Source organism: Pristiophorus japonicus, chromosome 11, assembly GCF_044704955.1.
Source record: "Pristiophorus japonicus isolate sPriJap1 chromosome 11, sPriJap1.hap1, whole genome shotgun sequence".
Classification (NCBI taxonomy): domain Eukaryota; kingdom Metazoa; phylum Chordata; class Chondrichthyes; family Pristiophoridae; genus Pristiophorus; species Pristiophorus japonicus.
This window is the reverse complement of record NC_091987.1, coordinates 26942280-26965020: the sequence shown is the minus strand read 5'-3', so window position 1 is coordinate 26965020 and position 22741 is coordinate 26942280.

The following is a 22741-nucleotide window of genomic DNA, read 5'->3' as shown; positions in this document are numbered from 1 at the left end:
AGTTTCTGATGATTCATCCAGTGTCTGATGATTCACTCAGTGTCTGATGATTCACTCAGTTTCTGATGATTCATCCAGTGTCTGATGATTCACTCAGTTTCTGATGATTCATCCAGTGTCAGATGATTCACCCAGTGTCTGATGATTCACCCAGTGTCAGATGATTCACCCAGTATCTGATGATTCATTCAGTGTCAGATGATTCACTCAGTGTCTAACGATTCACTCAGTGTCTGATGATTCACCCAGTGTCAGATGATTCACCCAGTGTCAGATGATTCACTCAGTGTCTGATGATTCACTCAGTGTCTGATGATTCATCCAGTGTCTGATGATTCATCCAGTGTCTGATGATTCACTCAGTTTCTGATGATTCACTCAGTGTCAGATGATTCACTGATTCACTCAGTGTCTGATGATTCACCCAGTGTCAGATGATTCACTGATTCACTCAGTGTCTGATGATTCACCCAGTGTCAGATGATTCACTCAGTGTCAGATGATTCACTGATTCACTCAGTGTCTGATGATTCACCCTGTGTCTGATGATTCACTCAGTGTCTGATGATTCACCCAGTGTCAGATGATTCATCCAGTGTCTGATGATTCACTCAGTTTCAGATGATTCATCCAGTGTCTGATGATTCACTCAGTGTCTGATGATTCACTCAGTGTCTGATGATTCTGATGATTCACTCAGTGTCCGATGATTCACCCAGTGTCAGATGATTCACTCAGTGTCAGATGATTCACCCAGTGTCAGATGATTCACTCAGTGTCTGATGATTCACTCAGTGTCTGATGATTCACTCAGTGTCTGATGATTCTGATGATTCACTCAGTGTCTGATGATTCACCCAGTGTCTGATGATTCACCCAGTGTCTGATGATTCTCCCAGTGCCTGATGATTCACTCAGTGTCTGATGATTCACCCAGTGTCAGATGATTCACTCAGTGTCTGATGATTCACCCAGTGTCTGATGATTCACCCAGTGTCTGATGATTCACCCAGTGTCTGATGATTCACCCAGTGTCTGATGATTCACCCAGTGTCAGATGATTCACCCAGTGTAAGATGATTCACGCAGTGTCTGATGATTCACCCAGTGTCTGATGATTCACCCAGTGTCTGATGATTCACCCAGTGTCTGATGATTCACCCAGTGTCAGATGATTCACCCAGTGTCAGATGATTCACTCAGTGTCAGATGATTCACCCAGTGTCAGATGATTCACCCAGTGTCAGATGATTCACCCAGTGTCAGATGATTCACTCAGTGTCTGATGATTCTGATGATTCACCCAGTGTCTGATGATTCACTCAGTGTCTGATGATTCTGATGATTCACCCAGTGTCTGATGATTCACTCAGTGTCTGATGATTCTGATGATTCACCCAGTGTCTGATGATTCTGATGATTCACCCAGTGTCTGATGATTCACTCAGTGTCTGATGATTCTGATAATTCACTCAGTGTCTGATGATTCACTCAGTGTCTGATGATTCTGATGATTCACCCAGTGTCTGATGATTCACTCAGTGTCTGATGATTCTGATGATTCACCCAATGTCTGATGATTCACCCAGTGTCAGATGATTCACTCAGTGTCTGATGATTCACTCAGTGTCAGATGATTCACTCAGTGTCTGATGATTCACTCAGTGTCTGATGATTCACTCAGTGTCTGATGATTCACTCAGTGTCTGATGATTCACCCAGTGTCTGATAATTCACTCAGTGTCTGATGATTCACTCAGCGTCTGATGATTCACTCAGTGTCAGATGATCCACTCAGTGTCAGATGATTCACCCAGTGTCTGATGATTCACTCAGTGTCTGATGATTCACCCAGTGTCTGATGATTCACTCAGTGTCTGATGATTCACCCAGTGTCAGATGATTCACTCAGTGTCCGATGATTCACCCAGTGTCCGATGATTCACCCAGTATTTGATGATTCACTCAGCGTCTAATGATTCACTCAGTGCCTGATGATTCACTCAGTGTCAGATGATTCACTCAGTGTCTGATGATTCACTCAGTGTCAGATGATTCACTCAGTGTCTGATGATTCACCCAGTGTCTGATGATTCACTCAGTGTCTGATGATTCACTCAGTGTCTGATGATTCTGATGATTCACTCAGTGTCCGATGATTCACCCAGTGTCTGATGATTCACCCAGTGTCAGACGATTCACCCAGTGTCAGATGATTCACCCAGTGTCTGATGATTCACTCAGTGTCTGATGATTCACCCAGTGTCAGATGATTCACCCAGTGTCAAATGATTCACCCAGTGTCAGATGATTCACCCAGTGTCTGATGATTCACTCAGTGTCTGATGATTCACTCAGTGTCTGATGATTCTGATGATTCACTCAGTGTCTGATGATTCACCCAGTGTCTGATGATTCACCCAGTGTCTGATGATTCTCCCAGTGCCTGATGATTCACTCAGTGTCTGATGATTCACCCAGTGTCAGATGATTCACTCAGTGTCAGATGATTCACCCAGTGTCTGATGATTCACCCAGTGTCTGATGATTCACCCAGTGTCTGATAATTCACCCAGTGTCAGATGATTCACCCAGTGTAAGATGATTCACCCAGTGTCTGATGATTCACCCAGTGTCTGATGATTCACCCAGTGTCTGATGATTCACCCAGTGTCAGATGATTCACTCAGTGTCAGATGATTCACCCAGTGTCAGATGATTCACCCAGTGTCAGATGATTCACCCAGTGTCAGATGATTCACTCAGTGTCTGATGATTCTGATGATTCACCCAGTGTCTGATGATTCACTCAGTGTCTGATGATTCTGATGATTCACCCAGTGTCTGATGATTCACTCAGTGTCTGATGATTCTGATCATTCACCCAGTGTCTGATGATTCTGATGATTCACCCAGTGTCTGATGATTCACTCAGTGTCTGATGATTCTGATGATTCACTCAGTGTCTGATGATTCACTCAGTGTCTCATGATTCTGATGATTCACCCAGTGTCTGATGATTCACTCAGTGTCTGATGATTCTGATGATTCACCCAATGTCTGATGATTCACCCAGTGTCAGATGATTCACTCAGTGTCTGATGATTCACTCAGTGTCAGATGATTCACTCAGTGTCTGATGATTCACCCAGTGTCTGATGATTCACCCAGTGTCTGATGATTCACTCAGTGTCTGATGATTCACCCAGTGTCTGATGATTCACTCAGTGTCTGATGATACACCCAAAGTCTGATGATTCACTCAGTGTCTGATGATTCACTCAGTGTCTGATGATTCACTCAGTGTCTGATAATTCACTCAGCGTCTGATGATTCACTCAGCGTCAGATGATTCACTCAGTGTCAGATGATTCACCCAGTGTCTGATGATTCACTCAGTGTCAGATGATTCACCCAGTGTCTGATGATTCACCCAGTGTCAGATGATTCACCCAATGTCTGATGATTCACTCAGTGTCTGATGATTCACTCAGTGTCTGATGATTCACCCAGTGTCTGATGATTCACCCAGTGCCAGAAGATTCACCCAGTGTCTGATGATTCCCTCAGTGTCTGATGATTCACCCAGTGTCTGATGATTCACCCAGTGTCAGATGATTCACCCAGTGTCTGATGATTCACCCAGTGTCTGATGATTCACCCAGTGTCAGATGATTCACTCAGTGTCTGATGATTCACCCAGTGTCTGATGATTCACCCAGTGTCTGATGATTCACTCAGTGTCAGATGATTCACCCAGTGTCAGATGATTCACCCAGTGTCAGATGATTCACCCAGTGTCTGATGATTCACCCAGTGTCAGATGATTCACCCAATGTCAGATGATTCACCCAGTGTCAGATGATTCACCCAGTGTCAGATGATTCACCCAGTGTCAAATGATTCACCCAGTGTCTGATGATTCACCCAATGTCAGATGATTCACCCAGTGTCTGATCATTCACCCAGTGTCTGATGATTCACCCAGTGCCTGATGATTCACCCAGTGTCTGATGATTCACTCAGTGTCTGATGATTCACCCAGTGTCAGATGATTCACCCAGTGTCTGATGATTCACCCAGTGTCTGATGATTCACTCAGTCTCTGATGATTCACTCAGTGTCTGATGATTCACTCAGTGTCAGATGATTCACCCAATGTCTGATGATTCACCCAGTGTCTGATGATTCACCCAGTGTCTGATGATTCACCCAGTGTCTGATGATTCACCCAGTGTCTGATGATTCACCCAGTGTCAGATGATTCACCCAGTGTCAGATGATTCACCCAGTGTTTGATGATTCACCCAGTGTCTGATGATTCACTCAGTGTCAGATGATTCACTCAGTGTCTGAGATTCACCCAGTGTCTGATGATTCACCCAATGTCAGATGATTCACCCAGTGTCAGATGATTCACCCAGTGTCTGATGATTCACTCAGTGTCTGATGATTCACCCAATGTCAGATGATTCACCCAGTGTCAGATGATTCACCCAGTGTCAGATGATTCATCCAGTGTCTGATGATTCACTCAGTGTCTGATGATTCACCAAGTGTCAGATGATTCACTCAGTGTCTGATGATTCACCCAGTGTCTGATGATTCACTCAGTGTCAGATGATTCACCCAATATCTGATGATTCACCCAGTGTCTGATGATTCACTCAGTGTCAGATGATTCACTCAGTGTGAGATGATTCACTCAGTCTCTGATGATTCACCCAGTGTCTGATGATTCACTCAGTGTCAGATGATTCACCCAATCTCTGATGATTCACTCAGTGTCAGATGATTCACTCAGTCTCTGATGATTCACCCAGTGTCTGATGATTCACTCAGTGTCAGATGATTCACTCAGTGTGAGAAGATTCACTCAGTCTCTGATGATTCACCCAGTGTCTGATGATTCACCCAGTGTCAGATGATTCACCCAGTGTCAGATGATTCACTCAGTGTCTGATGATTCACTCAGTGTCAGATGATTCACACAGTGTCAGATGATTCACCCAGTGTCTGATGATTCACTCAGTGTCAGATGATTCACCCAATGTCTGATGATTCACCCAGTGTCTGATGATTCACCCAGTGTCTGATGATTCATTAAGTGTCTGATGATTCACCCAGTGTCTGATGATTCACTCAGTCTCTGATGATTCACCCAGTGTCTGATGATTCACTCAGTCTCTGATGATTCACCCAGTGTCTGATGATTCACTCAGTGTCTGATGATTCACCCAATGTCTGTTGATTCACTCAGTGTCTGATGATTCACTCAGTCTCTGAAGATTCACCCAGTGTCTGATGATTCACTCAGTGTCAGATGATTCACCCAGTGTCTGATGATTCACCCAGTGTCAGATGATTCACCCAGTGTCTGATGATTCAGCCAGTGTCTGATGATTCACTCAGTGTCAAATGATTCACCCAGTGTCTGATGATTCACTCAGTGTCTGATGATTCACTCAGTGTCAGATGATTCACCCAGTGTCTGATGATTCACCCAGTTTCAGATGATTCACCCAGTATCTGATGATTCACTCAGTGTCAGATGATTCACTCAGTGTCTGATGATTCACTCAGTGTCTGATTCACTCAGTGTCTGATGATTCACTCAGTCTCTGATGATTCACCCAGTGTCTGATGATTCACTCAGTGTCAGATGATTCACCCAGTGTCAGATGATTGACCCAGTGTCTGATGATTCACCCAGTGTCTGATGATTCACCCAGTGTCTGATGATTCACTCAGTGTCAGATGATTCACCCAATGTCTGATGATTCACCCAGTGTCTGATGATTCACCCATTGTCTGATGCTTCACCCAGTGTCAGATGATTCACTCAGTGTCAGATGATTCACCCAGTGTCTGATGATTCACCCAATGTCTGATGATTCACCCAATGTCTGATGATTCACCCAGTGTCTGCTGATTCACCCAGTGTCTGATGATTCACCCAGTGTCTGATGATTCACCCAGTGTCAGATGATTCACCCAGTGTCTGATGATTCACCCAGTGTCAGAGGATTCACCCAGTGTCAGATGATTCACCCAATGTCTGATGATTCACCCAGTGTCTGATGATTCACCCAGTGTCTGCTGATTCACCCAGTGTCTGATGATTCACTCAGTGTCAGATGATTCAACCAATGTCTGATGATTCACCCAGTGTCTGATGATTCACCCAGTGTCTGATGATTCACCCAGTGTCAGATGATTCACCCAGTGTCTGATGATTCACCCAGTGTCAGATGATTCACCCAATGTCTGATGATTCACCCAGTGTCAGATGATTCACCCAATGTCAGATGATTCACCCAGTGTCAGATGATTCACCCAATGTCTGATGATTCACTCAGTGTCAGATGATTCACCCAGTGTCAGATGATTCACCCAATGTCTGATGATTCACCCAGTGTCAGATGATTCACCCAGTGTCAGATGATTCACCCAGTGTCAGATGATTCACCCAATGTCTGATGATTCACACAGTGTCTGATGATTCACCCAGTGTCTGATGATTCACCCAGTGTCTGATGATTCACTCAGTGTCTGATGATTCACTCAGTGTCTGACGATTCACCCAGTGCCTGATGATTCACCCAGTGTCAGATGATTCACTCAGTGTCTGATGATTCACCCAATGTCAGATGATTCACCCAATGTCAGATGATTCACCCAGTGTCAGATGATTCACCCAGTGTCTGATGATTCACTCAGTGTCTGATGATTCACCCAATGTCAGATGATTCACCCAATGTCAGATGATTCACCCAGTGTCAGATGATTCACCCAGTGTCAGATGATTCACCCAGTGCCTGATGATTCACTCAGTGTCTGATGATTCACCCAGTGTCTGATGATTCACCCAGTGTCTGATGATTCACCCAGTGTCAGATGATTCACCCAGTGTCAGATGATTCACCCAGTGTCAGAGGATTCACCCAGTGTCAGATGATTCACCCAATGTCTGATGATTCACCCAGTGTCTGATGATTCACCCAGTGTCTGCTGATTCACCCAGTGTCTGATGATTCACTCAGTGTCAGATGGTTCAACCAATGTCTGATGATTCACCCAGTGTCTGATGATTCACCCAGTGTCTGATGATTCACCCAGTGTCTGATGATTCACCCAGTGTCAGATGATTCACTCAGTGTCAGATGATTCACCCAGTGTCTGATGATGCACCCAGTGTCAGATGATTCACCCAATGTCTGATGATTCACCCAGTGTCAGATGATTCACCCAATGTCAGATGATTCACCCAGTGTCAAATGATTCACCCAATGTCTGATGATTCACTCAGTGTCAGATGATTCACCCAGTGTCAGATGATTCACCCAATGTCTGATGATTCACCCAGTGTCAGATGATTCACCCAGTGTCAGATGATTCACCCAGTGTCAGATGATTCACCCAATGTCTGATGATTCACCCAGTGTCTGATGATTCACCCAGTGTCTGATGATTCACCCAGTGTCTGATGATTCACTCAGTGTCTGATGATTCACTCAGTGTCTGACGATTCACCCAGTGCCTGATGATTCACCCAGTGTCAGATGATTCACTCAGTGTCTGATGATTCACCCAATGTCAGATGATTCACCCAATGTCAGATGATTCACCCAGTGTCAGATGATTCACCCAGTGTCTGATGATTCACTCAGTGTCTGATGATTCACCCAATGTCAGATGATTCACCCAATGTCAGATGATTCACCCAGTGTCAGATGATTCACCCAGTGTCAGATGATTCACCCAGTGCCTGATGATTCACTCAGTGTCTGATGATTCACCCAGTGTCAGATGATTCACTCAGTGTCTGATGATTCACCCAGTGTCTGATGATTCACTCAGTGTCAGATGATTCACCCAGTGTCAGATGATTCACCCAGTGTCAGATGATTCACTCAGTCTCTGATGATTCACCCAGTGTCTGATGATTCACCCAGTGTCAGATGATTCACCCAATGTCTGATGATTCACCCAGTGTCTGATGATTCACCCAGTGTCTGATGATTCACTCAGTGTCTGATGATTCACTCAGTGTCTGACGATTCACCCAATGTCAGATGATTCACCCAATGTCAGATGATTCACCCAGTGTCAGATGATTCACCCAGTGTCTGATGATTCACTCAGTGTCTGATGATTCACCCAGTGTCAGATGATTCACTCAGTGTCTGATGATTCACCCAGTGTCTGATGATTCACTCAGTGTCAGATGATTCACCCAATATCTGATGATTCACCCAGTGTCTGATGATTCACTCAGTGTGAGATGATTCACTCAGTGTCTGATGATTCACCCAGTGTCTGATGATTCACCCAGTGTCAGATGATTCAGCCAGTGTCAGATGATTCACTCAGTTTCTGATGATTTACTCAGTGTCAGATGATTCACCCATTGTCTGATGATTCACTCAGTGTCAGATGATTCACTCAGTCTCTGATGATTCACCCAGTGTCTGATGATTCACTCAGTGTCTGATGATTCACCCAATGTCTGATGATTCACTCAGTGTCTGATGATTCACTCAGTCTCTGAAGATTCACCCAGTGTCTGATGATTCACTCAGTCTCTGATGATTCACCCAGTGTCTGATGATTCACTCAGTCTCTGATGATTCACCCAGTGTCTGATGATTCACCCAGTGTCAGATGATTCACCCAGTGTCTGATGATTCACGCATTGTCTGATGATTCACGCAGTGTCTGATGATTCACCCAGTGTCTGATGATTCACCCAGTGTCAGTTGATTCACCCAATGTCTGATGATTCACCCAGTGTCTGATGATTCACCCAGTGTCAGATGATTCATCCAATGTCAGATGATTCACCCAATGTCAGATGATTCACCCAGTGTCAGATGATTCACCCAGTGTCAGATGATTCACCCAGTGTCTGATGATTCACCCAATGTCAGATGATTCACTCAGTGTCTGATGATTCACTCAGTGTCTGATGATTCACCCAGTGTCTGATGATTCACTCAGTGTCTGATGATTCACCCAGTGTCAGATGATTCACCCAGTGTCTGATGATTCACCCAGTGTCTGATGATTCACTCAGTGTCTGATGATTCACTCAGTGTCTGATGATTCACTCAGTGTCAGATGATTCACCCAATGTCTGATGATTCACCCAGTGTCTGATGATTCACCCAGTGTCTGATGATTCACCCAGTGTCTGATGATTCACCCAGTGTCTGATGATTCACCCAGTGTCAGATGATTCACCCAGTGTCAGATGATTCACCCAGTGTTTGATGATTCACCCAGTGTCTGATGATTCACTCAGTGTCAGATGATTCACTCAGTGTCTGATGATTCACCCAGTGTCTGATGATTCACCCAATGTCAGATGATTCACCCAGTGTCAGATGATTCACCCAGTGTCTGATGATTCACCCAGTGTCTGATGATTCACTCAGTGTCTGATGATTCACTCAGTGTCTGACGATTCACCCAGTGCCTGATGATTCACCCAGTGTCAGATGATTCACTCAGTGTCTGATGATTCACCCAATGTCAGATGATTCACCCAATGTCAGATGATTCACCCAGTGTCAGATGATTCACCCAGTATCTGATGATTCACTCAGTGTCTGATGATTCACCCAATGTCAGATGATTCACCCATTGTCAGATGATTCACCCAGTGTCAGATGATTCACCCAGTGTCAGATGATTCACCCAGTGCCTGATGATTCACTCAGTGTCTGATGATTCACCCAGTGTCAGATGATTCACTCAGTGTCTGATGATTCACCCAGTGTCTGATGATTCACTCAGTGTCAGATGATTCACCCAATATCTGATGATTCACCCAGTGTCTGATGATTCACTCAGTGTCAGATGATTCACTCAGTGTGAGATGATTCACTCAGTCTCTGATGATTCACCCAGTGTCTGATGATTCACCCAGTGTTAGATGATTCACCCAGTGTCAGATGATTCACTCAGTGTCTGATGATTCACTCAGTGTCAGATGATTCACCCAGTGTCTGATGATTCACTCAGTGTCAGATGATTCACCCAGTGTCTGATGATTCACTCAGTGTCAGAGGATTCACCCAATGTCTGATGATTCACCCAGTGTCTGATGATTCACCCAGTGTCTGATGATTCACCCAGTGTCTGATGATTCACTAAGTGTCTGATGATTCACCCAGTGTCTGATGATTCACTCAGTTTCTGATGATTCACCCAGTGTCTGATGATTCACTCAGTCTCTGATGATTCACCCAGTGTCTGATGATTCACCCAATGTCTGATGATTCACTCAGTGTCTGATGATTCACTCAGTCTCTGAAGATTCACCCAGTGTCTGATGATTCACTCAGTCTCTGATGATTCACCCAGTGTCTGATGATTCACTCAGTCTCTGATGATTCACCCAGTGTCTGATGATTCACCCAGTGTCAGATGATTCACCCAGTGTCTGAGGATTCACGCAGTGTCTGATGATTCACGCAGTGTCTGAGATTCACCCAGTGTCTGATGATTCACCCAATGTCAGATGATTCACCCAGTGTCAGATGATTCACCCAGTGTCTGATGATTCACTCAGTGTCTGATGATTCACCCAATGTCAGATGATTCACCCAGTGTCAGATGATTCACCCAGTGTCAGATGATTCATCCAGTGTCTGATGATTCACTCAGTGTCTGATGATTCACCAAGTGTCAGATGATTCACTCAGTGTCTGATGATTCACCCAGTGTCTGATGATTCACTCAGTGTCTGATGATTCACCCAGTGTCAGATGATTCACCCAGTGTCTGATGATTCACCCAGTGTCTGATGATTCACTCAGTGTCTGATGATTCACCCAGTGTCTGCTGATTCACCCAGTGTCTGATGATTCACTCAGTGTCAGATGATTCAACCAATGTCTGATGATTCACCCAGTGTCTGATGATTCACCCAGTGTCTGATGATTCACCCAGTGTCAGATGATTCACCCAGTGTCTGATGATTCACCCAGTGTCAGATGATTCACCCAATGTCTGATGATTCACCCAGTGTCAGATGATTCACCCAATGTCAGATGATTCACCCAGTGTCAGATGATTCACCCAATGTCTGATGATTCACTCAGTGTCAGATGATTCACCCAGTGTCAGATGATTCACCCAATGTCTGATGATTCACCCAGTGTCAGATGATTCACCCAGTGTCAGATGATTCACCCAGTGTCAGATGATTCACCCAATGTCTGATGATTCACACAGTGTCTGATGATTCACCCAGTGTCTGATGATTCACCCAGTGTCTGATGATTCACTCAGTGTCTGATGATTCACTCAGTGTCTGACGATTCACCCAGTGCCTGATGATTCACCCAGTGTCAGATGATTCACTCAGTGTCTGATGATTCACCCAATGTCAGATGATTCACCCAATGTCAGATGATTCACCCAGTGTCAGATGATTCACCCAGTGTCTGATGATTCACTCAGTGTCTGATGATTCACCCAATGTCAGATGATTCACCCAATGTCAGATGATTCACCCAGTGTCAGATGATTCACCCAGTGTCAGATGATTCACCCAGTGCCTGATGATTCACTCAGTGTCTGATGATTCACCCAGTGTCTGATGATTCACCCAGTGTCTGATGATTCACCCAGTGTCAGATGATTCACCCAGTGTCAGATGATTCACCCAGTGTCAGAGGATTCACCCAGTGTCAGATGATTCACCCAATGTCTGATGATTCACCCAGTGTCTGATGATTCACCCAGTGTCTGCTGATTCACCCAGTGTCTGATGATTCACTCAGTGTCAGATGGTTCAACCAATGTCTGATGATTCACCCAGTGTCTGATGATTCACCCAGTGTCTGATGATTCACCCAGTGTCTGATGATTCACCCAGTGTCAGATGATTCACTCAGTGTCAGATGATTCACCCAGTGTCTGATGATGCACCCAGTGTCAGATGATTCACCCAATGTCTGATGATTCACCCAGTGTCAGATGATTCACCCAATGTCAGATGATTCACCCAGTGTCAAATGATTCACCCAATGTCTGATGATTCACTCAGTGTCAGATGATTCACCCAGTGTCAGATGATTCACCCAATGTCTGATGATTCACCCAGTGTCAGATGATTCACCCAGTGTCAGATGATTCACCCAGTGTCAGATGATTCACCCAATGTCTGATGATTCACCCAGTGTCTGATGATTCACCCAGTGTCTGATGATTCACCCAGTGTCTGATGATTCACTCAGTGTCTGATGATTCACTCAGTGTCTGACGATTCACCCAGTGCCTGATGATTCACCCAGTGTCAGATGATTCACTCAGTGTCTGATGATTCACCCAATGTCAGATGATTCACCCAATGTCAGATGATTCACCCAGTGTCAGATGATTCACCCAGTGTCTGATGATTCACTCAGTGTCTGATGATTCACCCAATGTCAGATGATTCACCCAATGTCAGATGATTCACCCAGTGTCAGATGATTCACCCAGTGTCAGATGATTCACCCAGTGCCTGATGATTCACTCAGTGTCTGATGATTCACCCAGTGTCAGATGATTCACTCAGTGTCTGATGATTCACCCAGTGTCTGATGATTCACTCAGTGTCAGATGATTCACCCAGTGTCAGATGATTCACCCAGTGTCAGATGATTCACTCAGTCTCTGATGATTCACCCAGTGTCTGATGATTCACCCAGTGTCAGATGATTCACCCAATGTCTGATGATTCACCCAGTGTCTGATGATTCACCCAGTGTCTGATGATTCACTCAGTGTCTGATGATTCACTCAGTGTCTGACGATTCACCCAATGTCAGATGATTCACCCAATGTCAGATGATTCACCCAGTGTCAGATGATTCACCCAGTGTCTGATGATTCACTCAGTGTCTGATGATTCACCCAGTGTCAGATGATTCACTCAGTGTCTGATGATTCACCCAGTGTCTGATGATTCACTCAGTGTCAGATGATTCACCCAATATCTGATGATTCACCCAGTGTCTGATGATTCACTCAGTGTGAGATGATTCACTCAGTGTCTGATGATTCACCCAGTGTCTGATGATTCACCCAGTGTCAGATGATTCAGCCAGTGTCAGATGATTCACTCAGTTTCTGATGATTTACTCAGTGTCAGATGATTCACCCATTGTCTGATGATTCACTCAGTGTCAGATGATTCACTCAGTCTCTGATGATTCACCCAGTGTCTGATGATTCACTCAGTGTCTGATGATTCACCCAATGTCTGATGATTCACTCAGTGTCTGATGATTCACTCAGTCTCTGAAGATTCACCCAGTGTCTGATGATTCACTCAGTCTCTGATGATTCACCCAGTGTCTGATGATTCACTCAGTCTCTGATGATTCACCCAGTGTCTGATGATTCACCCAGTGTCAGATGATTCACCCAGTGTCTGATGATTCACGCATTGTCTGATGATTCACGCAGTGTCTGATGATTCACCCAGTGTCTGATGATTCACCCAGTGTCAGTTGATTCACCCAATGTCTGATGATTCACCCAGTGTCTGATGATTCACCCAGTGTCAGATGATTCATCCAATGTCAGATGATTCACCCAATGTCAGATGATTCACCCAGTGTCAGATGATTCACCCAGTGTCAGATGATTCACCCAGTGTCTGATGATTCACCCAATGTCAGATGATTCACTCAGTGTCTGATGATTCACTCAGTGTCTGATGATTCACCCAGTGTCTGATGATTCACTCAGTGTCTGATGATTCACCCAGTGTCAGATGATTCACCCAGTGTCTGATGATTCACCCAGTGTCTGATGATTCACTCAGTGTCTGATGATTCACTCAGTGTCTGATGATTCACTCAGTGTCAGATGATTCACCCAATGTCTGATGATTCACCCAGTGTCTGATGATTCACCCAGTGTCTGATGATTCACCCAGTGTCTGATGATTCACCCAGTGTCTGATGATTCACCCAGTGTCAGATGATTCACCCAGTGTCAGATGATTCACCCAGTGTTTGATGATTCACCCAGTGTCTGATGATTCACTCAGTGTCAGATGATTCACTCAGTGTCTGATGATTCACCCAGTGTCTGATGATTCACCCAATGTCAGATGATTCACCCAGTGTCAGATGATTCACCCAGTGTCTGATGATTCACCCAGTGTCTGATGATTCACTCAGTGTCTGATGATTCACTCAGTGTCTGACGATTCACCCAGTGCCTGATGATTCACCCAGTGTCAGATGATTCACTCAGTGTCTGATGATTCACCCAATGTCAGATGATTCACCCAATGTCAGATGATTCACCCAGTGTCAGATGATTCACCCAGTATCTGATGATTCACTCAGTGTCTGATGATTCACCCAATGTCAGATGATTCACCCATTGTCAGATGATTCACCCAGTGTCAGATGATTCACCCAGTGTCAGATGATTCACCCAGTGCCTGATGATTCACTCAGTGTCTGATGATTCACCCAGTGTCAGATGATTCACTCAGTGTCTGATGATTCACCCAGTGTCTGATGATTCACTCAGTGTCAGATGATTCACCCAATATCTGATGATTCACCCAGTGTCTGATGATTCACTCAGTGTCAGATGATTCACTCAGTGTGAGATGATTCACTCAGTCTCTGATGATTCACCCAGTGTCTGATGATTCACCCAGTGTTAGATGATTCACCCAGTGTCAGATGATTCACTCAGTGTCTGATGATTCACTCAGTGTCAGATGATTCACCCAGTGTCTGATGATTCACTCAGTGTCAGATGATTCACCCAGTGTCTGATGATTCACTCAGTGTCAGAGGATTCACCCAATGTCTGATGATTCACCCAGTGTCTGATGATTCACCCAGTGTCTGATGATTCACCCAGTGTCTGATGATTCACTAAGTGTCTGATGATTCACCCAGTGTCTGATGATTCACTCAGTTTCTGATGATTCACCCAGTGTCTGATGATTCACTCAGTCTCTGATGATTCACCCAGTGTCTGATGATTCACCCAATGTCTGATGATTCACTCAGTGTCTGATGATTCACTCAGTCTCTGAAGATTCACCCAGTGTCTGATGATTCACTCAGTCTCTGATGATTCACCCAGTGTCTGATGATTCACTCAGTCTCTGATGATTCACCCAGTGTCTGATGATTCACCCAGTGTCAGATGATTCACCCAGTGTCTGATGATTCACGCAGTGTCTGATGATTCACGCAGTGTCTGATGATTCACCCAGTGTCTGATGATTCACCCAGTGTCAGTTGATTCACCCAATGCCTGATGATTCACCCAGTGTCTGATGATTCACCCAGTGTCAGATAATTCACCCAATGTCAGATGATTCACCCAATGTCAGATGATTCACCCAGTGTCAGATGATTCACCCAGTGTCAGATGATTCACCCAGTGTCTGATGATTCATCCAATGTCAGATGATTCACTCAGTGTCTGATGATTCACTCAGTGTCTGATGATTCACCCAGTGTCTGATGATTCACCCAGTGCCTGATGATTCACCCAGTGTCTGATGATTCACTCAGTGTCTGATGATTCACCCAGTGTCAGATGATTCACCCAGTGTCTGATGATTCACCCAGTGTCTGATGATTCACCCAGTGTCTGATGATTCACTCAGTGTCTGATGATTCACTCAGTGTCTGATGATTCACTCAGTGTCAGATGATTCACCCAGTGTCTGATGTTTCACCCAGTGTCTGATGATTCACCCAGTGTCTGATGATTCACCCAGTGTCTGATGATTCACCCAGTGTCAGATGATTCACCCAGTGTTTGATGATTCACCCAGTGTCTGATGATTCACCCAGTGTCAGATGATTCACTCAGTGTCTGATGATTCACCCAATGTCAGATGTTTCACCCAGTGTCAGATGATTCACCCAGTGTCAGATGATTCACCCAGTGTCTGATGATTCACTCAGTGTCTGATGATTCACCCAGTGTCTGACGATTCACCCAATGTCAGATGATTCACCCAATGTCAGATGATTCACCCAGTGTTAGATGATTCACCCAGTGTCAGATGATTCACCCAATGTCAGATGATTCACCCAGTTTCAGATGATTCACCCAGTGTCTGATGATTCACTCAGTGTCTGATGATTCACCCAATGACAGATGATTCACCCAATGTCAGATGACTCACCCAGATGATTCACCCAGTGTCTGATGATTCACTCAGTGTCTGATGATTCACCCAGTGTCAGATGATTCACTCAGTGTCTGATGATTCACCCAGTGTCTGATGATTCACTCAGTGTCAGATGATTCACCCAATATCTGATGATTCACTCAGTGTCTGATGATTCACTCAGTGTCAGATGATTCACTCAGTGTGAGATGATTCACTCAGGCTCTGATGATTCACCCAGTGTCTGATGATTCACTCAGTGTCAGATGATTCACTCAGTCTCTGATGATTCACCCAGTGTCTAATGATTCACTCAGTGTCAGATGATTCACTCAGTGTGAGATGATTCACTCAGTCTCTGATGATTCACCCAGTGTCAGATGATTCACCCAGTGTCAGATGATTCACCCAGTGTCAGATGATGCACTCAGTGTCTGATGATTCACTCAGTGTCAGATGATTCACCCAGTGGCTGATGATTCACTCAGTGTCAGATGATTCACCCAGTGCCTGATGATTCACTCAGTGTCAGATGATTCACCCAATGTCTGATGATTCACCCAGTGTCTGATGATTCACCCAGTGTCTGATGATTCACTAAGTGTCTGATGATTCACCCAGTGTCTGATGATTCACTCAGTCTCTGATGATTCACCCAGTGTCTGATGATTCACTCAGTCTCTGATGATTCACCCAGTGTCTGATGATTCACTCAGTGTCTGATGATTCACCCAATGTCTGATGATTCACTCAGTGTCTGATGATTCACTCAGTCTCTGAAGATTCACCCAGTGTCTGATGATTCACTCAGTGTCAGATGATTCACCCAGTGTCTGATGATTCACCCAGTGTCTGATGATTCACCCAGTGTCTGATGATTCACCCAGTGTCTGACGATTCACTCAGTGTCAGAATATTCACCCAGTGTCTGATGATTCACCCAGTGTCTGATGATTCACTCAGTGTCAGATGATTCACCCAGTGTCTGATGATTCACCCAGTGTCAGATGATTCACCCAGTATCTGATGATTCACTCAGTGTCAGATGATTCACTCAGTGTCTGATGATTCACCCAGTGTCTGATGATTCACTCAGTCTCTGATGATTCACCCAGTGTCTGATGATTCACCCAGTGTCAGATGATTCACCCAGTGTCTGATGATTCACGCAGTGTCTGATGATTCACGCAGTGTCTGATGATTCACCCAGTGTCTGATGATTCACTCAGTCTCTGATGATTCACCCAGTGTCTGATGATTCACTCAGTCTCTGATGATTCACCCAGTGTCTGATGATTCACCCAGTGTCAGATGATTCACCCAGTGTCTGATGATTCATGCAGTGTCTGATGATTCACGCAGTGTCTGATGATTCACCCAGTGTCTGATGATTCACCCAGTGTCAGTTGATTCACCCAATGCCTGATGATTCACCCAGTGTCTGATGATTCACCCAGTGTCAGATGATTCACCCAATGTCAGATGATTCACCCAATGTCAGATGATTCACCCAGTGTCAGATGATTCACCCAGTGTCAGATGATTCACCCAGTGTCTGATGATTCACCCAGTGTCTGATGATTCACCCAGTGCCTGATGATTCACCCAGTGTCTGATGATTCACTCAGTGTCTGATGATTCACCCAGTGTCAGATGATTCACCCAGTGTCTGATGATTCACTCAGTGTCTGATGATTCACTCAGTATCTGATGATTCACTCAGTGTCAGATGATTCACCCAGTGTCTGATGTTTCACCCAGTGTCTGATGATTCACCCAGTGTCTGATGATTCACCCAGTGTCTGATGATTCACCCAGTGTCAGATGATTCACCCAGTGTCAGATGATTCACCCAGTGTTTGATGATTCACCCAGTGTCTGATGATTCACTCAGTGTCAGATGATTCACTCAGTGTCTGATGATTCACCCAATGTCAGATGTTTCACCCAGTGTCAGATGATTCACACAGTGTCAGATGATTCACTCAGTGTCTGATGATTCTGATGATTCACCCAGTGTCTGATGATTCACTCAGTGTCTGATGATTCTGATGATTCACCCAGTGTCTGATGATTCACTCAGTGTCTGATGATTCTGATGATTCACCCAGTGTCTGATGATTCTGATGATTCACCCAGTGTCTGATGATTCACTCAGTGTCTGATGATTCTGATAATTCACTCAGTGTCTGATGATTCACTCAGTGTCTGATGATTCTGATGATTCACCCAGTGTCTGATGATTCACTCAGTGTCTGATGATTCTGATGATTCACCCAATGTCTGATGATTCACCCAGTGTCAGATGATTCACTCAGTGTCTGATGATTCACTCAGTGTCAGATGATTCACTCAGTGTCTGATGATTCACTCAGTGTCTGATGATTCACTCAGTGTCTGATGATTCACTCAGTGTCTGATGATTCACCCAGTGTCTGATAATTCACTCAGTGTCTGATGATTCACTCAGCGTCTGATGATTCACTCAGTGTCAGATGATTCACTCAGTGTCAGATGATTCACCCAGTGTCTGATGATTCACTCAGTGTCTGATGATTCACCCAGTGTCTGATGATTCACTCAGTGTCTGATGATTCACCCAGTGTCAGATGATTCACTCAGTGTCCGATGATTCACCCAGTGTCCGATGATTCACCCAGTATTTGATGATTCACTCAGCGTCTAATGATTCACTCAGTGCCTGATGATTCACTCAGTGTCAGATGATTCACTCAGTGTCTGATGATTCACTCAGTGTCAGATGATTCACTCAGTGTCTGATGATTCACCCAGTGTCTGATGATTCACTCAGTGTCTGATGATTCACTCAGTGTCTGATGATTCTGATGATTCACTCAGTGTCCGATGATTCACCCAGTGTCTGATGATTCACCCAGTGTCAGACGATTCACCCAGTGTCAGATGATTCACCCAGTGTCTGATGATTCACTCAGTGTCTGATGATTCACCCAGTGTCAGATGATTCACCCAGTGTCAAATGATTCACCCAGTGTCAGATGATTCACCCAGTGTCTGATGATTCACTCAGTGTCTGATGATTCACTCAGTGTCTGATGATTCTGATGATTCACTCAGTGTCTGATGATTCACCCAGTGTCTGATGATTCACCCAGTGTCTGATGATTCTCCCAGTGCCTGATGATTCACTCAGTGTCTGATGATTCACCCAGTGTCAGATGATTCACTCAGTGTCAGATGATTCACCCAGTGTCTGATGATTCACCCAGTGTCTGATGATTCACCCAGTGTCTGATAATTCACCCAGTGTCAGATGATTCACCCAGTGTAAGATGATTCACCCAGTGTCTGATGATTCACCCAGTGTCTGATGATTCACCCAGTGTCTGATGATTCACCCAGTGTCAGATGATTCACTCAGTGTCAGATGATTCACCCAGTGTCAGATGATTCACCCAGTGTCAGATGATTCACCCAGTGTCAGATGATTCACTCAGTGTCTGATGATTCTGATGATTCACCCAGTGTCTGATGATTCACTCAGTGTCTGATGATTCTGATGATTCACCCAGTGTCTGATGATTCACTCAGTGTCTGATGATTCTGATCATTCACCCAGTGTCTGATGATTCTGATGATTCACCCAGTGTCTGATGATTCACTCAGTGTCTGATGATTCTGATGATTCACTCAGTGTCTGATGATTCACTCAGTGTCTCATGATTCTGATGATTCACCCAGTGTCTGATGATTCACTCAGTGTCTGATGATTCTGATGATTCACCCAATGTCTGATGATTCACCCAGTGTCAGATGATTCACTCAGTGTCTGATGATTCACTCAGTGTCTGATGATTCACTCAGTTTCTGATGATTCACTCAGTGTCAGATGATTCACTGATTCACTCAGTGTCTGATGATTCACCCAGTGTCAGATGATTCACTGATTCACTCAGTGTCTGATGATTCACCCAGTGTCAGATGATTCACTCAGTGTCAGATGATTCACTGATTCACTCAGTGTCTGATGATTCACCCTGTGTCTGATGATTCACTCAGTGTCTGATGATTCACCCAGTGTCAGATGATTCATCCAGTGTCTGATGATTCACTCAGTTTCAGATGATTCATCCAGTGTCTGATGATTCACTCAGTGTCTGATGATTCACTCAGTGTCTGATGATTCTGATGATTCACTCAGTGTCCGATGATTCACCCAGTGTCAGATGATTCACTCAGTGTCAGATGATTCACCCAGTGTCAGATGATTCACTCAGTGTCTGATGATTCACTCAGTGTCTGATGATTCACTCAGTGTCTGATGATTCTGATGATTCACTCAGTGTCTGATGATTCACCCAGTGTCTGATGATTCACCCAGTGTCTGATGATTCTCCCAGTGCCTGATGATTCACTCAGTGTCTGATGATTCACCCAGTGTCAGATGATTCACTCAGTGTCAGATGATTCACCCAGTGTCTGATGATTCACCCAGTGTCTGATGATTCACCCAGTGTCTGATGATTCACCCAGTGTCTGATGATTCACCCAGTGTCTGATGATTCACCCAGTGTCAGATGATTCACCCAGTGTAAGATGATTCACGCAGTGTCTGATGATTCACCCAGTGTCTGATGATTCACCCAGTGTCTGATGATTCACCCAGTGTCTGATGATTCACCCAGTGTCAGATGATTCACCCAGTGTCAGATGATTCACTCAGTGTCAGATGATTCACCCAGTGTCAGATGATTCACCCAGTGTCAGATGATTCACCCAGTGTCAGATGATTCACTCAGTGTCTGATGATTCTGATGATTCACCCAGTGTCTGATGATTCACTCAGTGTCTGATGATTCTGATAATTCACTCAGTGTCTGATGATTCACTCAGTGTCTGATGATTCTGATGATTCACCCAGTGTCTGATGATTCACTCAGTGTCTGATGATTCTGATGATTCACCCAATGTCTGATGATTCACCCAGTGTCAGATGATTCACTCAGTGTCTGATGATTCACTCAGTGTCAGATGATTCACTCAGTGTCTGATGATTCACTCAGTGTCTGATGATTCACTCAGTGTCTGATGATTCACTCAGTGTCTGATGATTCACCCAGTGTCTGATAATTCACTCAGTGTCTGATGATTCACTCAGCGTCTGATGATTCACTCAGTGTCAGATGATTCACTCAGTGTCAGATGATTCACCCAGTGTCTGATGATTCACTCAGTGTCTGATGATTCACCCAGTGTCTGATGATTCACTCAGTGTCTGATGATTCACCCAGTGTCAGATGATTCACTCAGTGTCCGATGATTCACCCAGTGTCCGATGATTCACCCAGTATTTGATGATTCACTCAGCGTCTAATGATTCACTCAGTGCCTGATGATTCACTCAGTGTCAGATGATTCACTCAGTGTCTGATGATTCACTCAGTGTCTGATGATTCACCCAGTGTCTGATGATTCACTCAGTGTCTGATGATTCACTCAGTGTCTGATGATTCTGATGATTCACTCAGTGTCCGATGATTCACCCAGTGTCTGATGATTCACCCAGTGTCAGACGATTCACCCAGTGTCAGATGATTCACCCAGTGTCTGATGATTCACTCAGTGTCTGATGATTCACCCAGTGTCAGATGATTCACCCAGTGTCAAATGATTCACCCAGTGTCAGATGATTCACCCAGTGTCTGATGATTCACCCAGTGTCTGATGATTCACTCAGTGTCTGATGATTCACTCAGTGTCTGATGATTCTGATGATTCACTCAGTGTCTGATGATTCACCCAGTGTCTGATGATTCACCCAGTGTCTGATGATTCTCCCAGTGCCTGATGATTCACTCAGTGTCTGATGATTCACCCAGTGTCAGATGATTCACTCAGTGTCAGATGATTCACCCAGTGTCTGATGATTCACCCAGTGTCTGATGATTCACCCAGTGTCTGATAATTCACCCAGTGTCAGATGATTCACCCAGTGTAAGATGATTCACCCAGTGTCTGATGATTCACCCAGTGTCTGATGATTCACCCAGTGTCTGATGATTCACCCAGTGTCAGATGATTCACTCAGTGTCAGATGATTCACCCAGTGTCAGATGATTCACCCAGTGTCAGATGATTCACCCAGTGTCAGATGATTCACTCAGTGTCTGATGATTCTGATGATTCACCCAGTGTCTGATGATTCACTCAGTGTCTGATGATTCTGATGATTCACCCAGTGTCTGATGATTCACTCAGTGTCTGATGATTCTGATCATTCACCCAGTGTCTGATGATTCTGATGATTCACCCAGTGTCTGATGATTCACTCAGTGTCTGATGATTCTGATGATTCACTCAGTGTCTGATGATTCACTCAGTGTCTCATGATTCTGATGATTCACCCAGTGTCTGATGATTCACTCAGTGTCTGATGATTCTGATGATTCACCCAATGTCTGATGATTCACCCAGTGTCAGATGATTCACTCAGTTTCTGATGATTCACTCAGTGTCTGATGATTCACTCAGTTTCTGATGATTCACTCAGTGTCAGATGATTCACTGATTCACTCAGTGTCTGATGATTCACCCAGTGTC